Genomic DNA, 6,121 nt, shown 5'->3' on the forward strand with positions numbered 1-6,121 from the left:
TTTTATATGTGTACATTTATAATAATAATTCAAGAATATTAAAAATTCAACTAAATTTCATTATTTAATATATTTTATTGAACTAAATTATATTATATTAAATTGTAAAAAGTTGAAGTTTTGAAACTATTCTAAACTATCAGACTCGCAGCCAGTTTGTTATAGTTTTGTGAAGTCTGTTATAATACATATAACTGCATTTTAGCGTTTACATGGTTTGACCAATTTTGGCAGACTTGTTTATGCCAGTTTAGTGAAAACTCGGGAATTGGAGCTGGATTTGGTGTTTAGTGCCGTTTCTGCCCCAACTTTGGCACGTTTAAGATCATTTTGCCACAGTTACGCCCATGTTTGGACTATTTTTAGACGAAAATTTTTTGTTAGGGATAAAGAGATTCTCTCTGCACCACTTCTAGAAAAAATAGAACTCAGTGGCTCTAAAATTGATCTGGGTGACAAAGAGGCTTTTTCAATCGGATTAGAAACGGCGACATTTGTACCAGCGTAAAAATATTTTTGCTTTTTGTTGAGGTTAGTGATGCTTGGCATGACTTCCTCGAACTGATAGAAGAGATTAACACGAATGCTCCATAACCTATTATTGCCCGCTTTTCAACATGAAGTTTTCGCCCGCATCGCCATTCCTCTTGGTGCTACTAAAGATTCGCACAATTCCTTTGCTGATTATATCATTTAACAAACAGCTCATGAGCATGAAAAGAGGTCTTTCTCCAAATTCTCAGCAGACGTCGTCGACCTGAGCACCAAATGGTGGTACAGCTCAGAGACGAGATGCCGAAGATTAAGTCGGGGCTCAACAACTCGGAACTGCGAAAGAGGGTGTTTGGTTGAAGAAGAAATCAAGCCGATGAAGTACAAGTACACGTGACAAACATTGTTTCAGCTCAAGACGAAGCGGAAGCTTTTCACAAAGGGTTAATTGTTCAAGGTGGCAGCAAGAGGTGTTTTGAAGGTCGGCCTTTTTTAGGAAAGAAATATCAAATAAAAATGATCTTTTTAAGCAGATTTTTTGGATTGAGACAACGGACGTGACCCGCTTTCAGGTCCATTCAAAGTTTAATTTCATTATGATTCCAATGGAGAAATGTATTTTTCCTCTACGATCTGCAGGAGATGAGCTATTATAAGGATTATTAATGTAGAAAAAGTCTCTTTTTTACTTTTTATCTGTTTCCGGGACGGAGAAGCAGGGCATGACACCCGGGTCCCAGTACATAACGGACAACATATGGACGCGCCAGGCCGCACAGTAGGAACCCCGCCCCCACTGAAGTGCCAATTGCCTCTGCGCCCTGCGCCAAGGACCTTTTGAAACGCTAGGACTGTGTTTCAGAGAAAATTAATTGAAGCAACACCCGTGAGATATGTAACACAGCTTTTCTAGGGTTTAATCATGAATTAATTAAGATTAAATAATATATTAACCGTTTAACACGGCCTTGGCGCCTAATGGGCGACTTAGCCTAAAAACAAGGTCTGTTTAAGACCACGGTTACCAGAAGCCGGCACTGGCTAACCCTGATTGCCAAATAATGGGGTTTCAGTTTATACGTTCACTCGAGTCTCCACCCCTGCGAGAAGGGCAAGTGCAAGGGATATGAAGATTACGTGTAAAAGTTAATTAATGCAAAAGTTGTCTTTCGTGGGAAATCTCGAAATTAAATAACACAAAACTCATTTATTGCATTCATATTTTACTTGGGGAAACTCGCGTCGTGCCGTCTTTGCGGCTCTAAACAGAATGATAAACTCTTCGACCGCATAGGACGCAAAGAGGTGACGAGCGACACCAGCATATTAAATGAAATTTGGGGTTGGGGAAGAAGCGTTTTTGTCGCCGCTGAAGAGACGAAAAGAAAGAAGATGCGGTTGCATTTGGGTCTGAATAATCGCAACGTAACACCCCGTGCTTCTGCGTGACTCAATTTTGTGAAGATGAACGAAAACTACAGCAAATATAGCGCCCTAGAGACAGTCACCAAGGAATTTGCGGAACCAATGGTTATGATATCAAATATTGTTTACATGGAGAAGAGGGTTTTGAATTTACCCGCCCTAACTCACAGGTAAACAAATGGAAACATCCCAGCTGATCCCATCTTCTGCTAGGGTAGCCACATGTGAGAATTAACACAAGGATGTTTCATAATCAATATGGATAGGATCGTGTTGGGCCCGAAATCCTTCTCAAAATGATTAAATTATCTTAACTGGACAGTAAATTGCCCGTTTCAAGCACAGAACAACCGAAATATTATTATTCCAAAGTAAATGCAGCTGGCATCCCTAGCTCCCATGCTCGCCAGCGCCACCAAGCCGTAACTAGAGGATTTGTTTACATGTCGCTTTCGCTACCAGAGGTTCGTGCGCGTGAGAACTGTTTTGTTTTTGAATTTCTCGATTCCAACAAAATTTAAGGTGAGTTAGGCATTTTAAGAAATAAAATTAGCTCAAAGAAGCCTCGTCAATTAATTTAAACGTTTATCAGGGTCCCCGAGGCGTCAAATATCAGCCAAATAAATACAAATATTCATTAATTTTTTACCACGCGGTCGATTAGACGTTTGAAGGCTGAAATATTTAGCTTTTTCGAAACTTTAACATAATTTTTACATGTTGGTTAATTATTACATAAAAACAAAACTCTAGAACTATAAAAAATGTAGATCTGAACAGTAAATTCATTTATCAACAGAATTAAAAACAAATCTAACCATCAAATTTGTTATTTTAATTTATAAATTCCTCCAAATAAATTATCTTCGAATCTAAAGAGTCCTTATGGAATTTACCGAATTTAGAGAATTTTAGGAATAAGAAAGTAATTGATTTTATTTCGTTGAAATTTTTAATTATATAAACGCTTTCGGTTTCCAAAATTAAATCCCATTTATTTTTCCAGATGAATGAAAACGACTCAGAAAACAAAGTGTTGAGGTTCATCCCTGCTCTTTTACCCCTGCAAGAGTCGGTGATCAACACAATCGTTAAAAATATTGGGGGCTACAGAGATCTCATTACCAAGAAGATTGGTACTGTTTTAATCATTTTTATTATTCGAGCTTTCGTTTATATTTAACAAATTCCAGCTCCTCCTATGCGCAAAATTTTGTTAGATAAAGCAATGGAAAGGAAAAAAGAAATTGGAGAAGAGCAAGTTTGGGCTGCTCTTCCATACCTTGACCAGCACAAGACGACTGAACGTTTTTCTACCAAAGATTTTGCTAGCATTTTCCGCTTGGAGTACGAATCTGGAGGTTTTACTGAAGCTTCCGTTTCAATGGAAGAGGTAAAAATAGAGCCGTGTTGTCGAAACATAATTAATAATAATTATTTTGCTTTTAGTTCCTCCAATATCTGGTTGAATTTGTCCCAAACTTGCAAAATCTCGAGATTGAGGACCCAAGGACGGCATACCCATATCCCGAAGGGAAAATGTTCAATGAAATACAGCTACAGCCACTTGCCACTGACCTGCTCTTGAAGCTGGAAAATTTAACGGAAATCAGCATTAACGGAGTTGACATCAAATTTACAGAATTTGTGCGAGTGTGCACAGAAAGCCATTACTTGCAGTCCATTCAAGCATATGATATTCTGGTTGACATGGAACCAACTAATTCCATGAAGAACATTCTGGAGAACCTCGCCTCAAAATTTGACTACCGAAAGTACTGTGAACTGTATTTTCCAAGATATTTTGCAATATTTTTGAGGAAGACAATCGATGCTCAACCTCATCGAGAAGCAAAGGTCACTCTTTCGAATAACTTCTTTGACCTGATCCCGTTAGGTTTGACGGCACTGAATGTAATATATTTTACGCTCTGATGTTGTGCAGATTATCATTAAAATGTTAAATTATAACACAGATATCCGCCTGGAAAACAATTGACACTCAAAGCGAAAGAAACCGTTTGCTGCGCAACCTGCGCAGAGTAGGAGGAACTCTAAAAACTCTAATCATCGAAGACTTAAGGCCACAATTGAATATCACGCTCAATGATATCTTTGAACACTGCCATGAGCTGGAAACTCTAGAATTGAGCAACTCCTTTTTGAACCTTGAAGGTCCTTTAGCTTCTTTTGGTCATTTGAAAAGCTTTACCTGGACAAACCCGTAAAATATATATTTTTAAACTAAACAATACAAATCTAACGCGGTTATTAATTTACAGGTTCCACATAAAAGCAGCACGTTATTGCAACGTAGAACTTCACAGAATTTTGTCTGCGCCTCTTCTGCAAAAAATTTCTATCTTCTCTTGCATCACATTACATCTGGGTGACATAGGGTCACTTCTCAACAGAATTAGAAATCGAGAGATTTTGACCAAATTGAATAAGATGCAGATTTGGTATTACGTTCCTCGCAATTACCCACATTCCAATGAAGAAGAATTCCACGAGTTTGCTCGTGAACTGCGCTCTGTAGGATGTCATGTAAATGTATCTGTTACTAGACGAGAAGTATTAAATTGACTTTGAATCTTACCGTAAATAGAATAATAGGCTATGCTTGTGTAGGTTGTACACAGAAATTTCGATTTTTGATTTAGTTAAAATTCTAATATTAGGATAATGCGAATGACAATGTTTATTATGATGAATAAAATTGAATCAAAATAACTGTAATGTTTTAGTTAAAAATTTATTTAAATCAAATAAAAATACCCAATTTCAATTTATTAAACGGAAAATTCATATTTGAAATAAATTGCTACCATTTTTTCTATTAAAATTGATATAGTGACTGGCGTGTCATCAAGCGAGCATATTTGTAAAGTCAGTGAAATAAAGATGGAGTGTAGGGTAGAACTTAATTTAAGCTCCTAACGCTCAAGAACTCGAAACTGCGAAAGAAGTTGTTGGCCGAAGAGGACGACAAATCAAGTACGTGGCAAACTTAATTATTTCAGCTCAAGAAAAAGCGAAAGCTTGTGACAAAAGTTCGTCAAGCCGGCAGCAAAAGTAGTTTTGAAGGTCGCACCTTTCAGGAAGAATAACAAATGGATGAAGAACTACAAGAGCAACTCTGCCAGCGATGGGAAGTAAAAACTAAATTACACGTCAGGTGGATTTAGAAAAAAAAATTTGTGCAGATTTTTTGGTTTGGTTACCGGGACAAACTGCCCCACTATCAGGTCCATTCAACGTTTTTTTATTTCAGCATGATTGCAACGGAGAAATGTTTTTTACCCTACGGTCCACAAGGACCGAGTTGTTATGGAATATTATATTTGGGAAGTCTTTTTCTTTGTTAAGGATTCTTGATGTGACGAGCACCTCTGCTGCTGAGTTCCAGATGATTTCTTAAAATCTTTTTAGGAACGAGTTTTGAAAAAGTAGTGAACTTGGCGATATCGCCAAAGTTCGATTTCAACAAAAATACGTTCAGAGGGTTGGAATCAGCATAAATGTACCAACCCTGCACACACAAGTGGTTCTAAGGGGTAGAAACACGCTCAAGAAGAACAGAAACGCGTGAAAGCCGTAGAAAACAGCTATAAATAGCGATACTTCAACACTCACCAGGGTTTAGCCACCTTGAAACCTCCTCAGGTGGACTCGAAATTTTGTGGTTTCAAGGTGGCTAAACCCTGCAGACTGTGTTCAAAATAGTTTTAAATTGGAAACAAGACTTCAAACAGCGTGTTTCACCCTTTCGTCCCTTTTTAAGGGTAGACTGCAGGGTTTAGCCACTTCGCCACCCATCCTATCTTGTTTTATGCAAAATTTGGAGTCCACCTGAGGAGGTTTCAAGGTGGCTGAATCCTGCTGAGTGTTGAAGTATCGCTATTTAGCTGTTTTTACGGCTTTCACGCGTTTCTGTTCTTCTTGAGCGTTTTTCTACCCCTTAGAACCACTTGTGTGTGCAGGGTTGGTACATTTATGCTGATTTCAACCCTATGAACGTATTTTTGTTGAAATCGAACTTTGGCGATATCGCCAAGTTCACTACTTTTTAAAATTTTGAAAAATGGGCTGGCGATATCGCCTTATTGCAACGCACTAACTGGTCTAGAGATTTGGGTTTATGAAAGCGTTACGCCGGTCAGCACTCCTAGATAGTGCTGTCCGGAATCGGCTTGCCTTTTCG

This window comes from Cloeon dipterum, chromosome 1, assembly GCF_949628265.1.
Source record: "Cloeon dipterum chromosome 1, ieCloDipt1.1, whole genome shotgun sequence".
Taxonomy (NCBI): domain Eukaryota; kingdom Metazoa; phylum Arthropoda; class Insecta; order Ephemeroptera; family Baetidae; genus Cloeon; species Cloeon dipterum.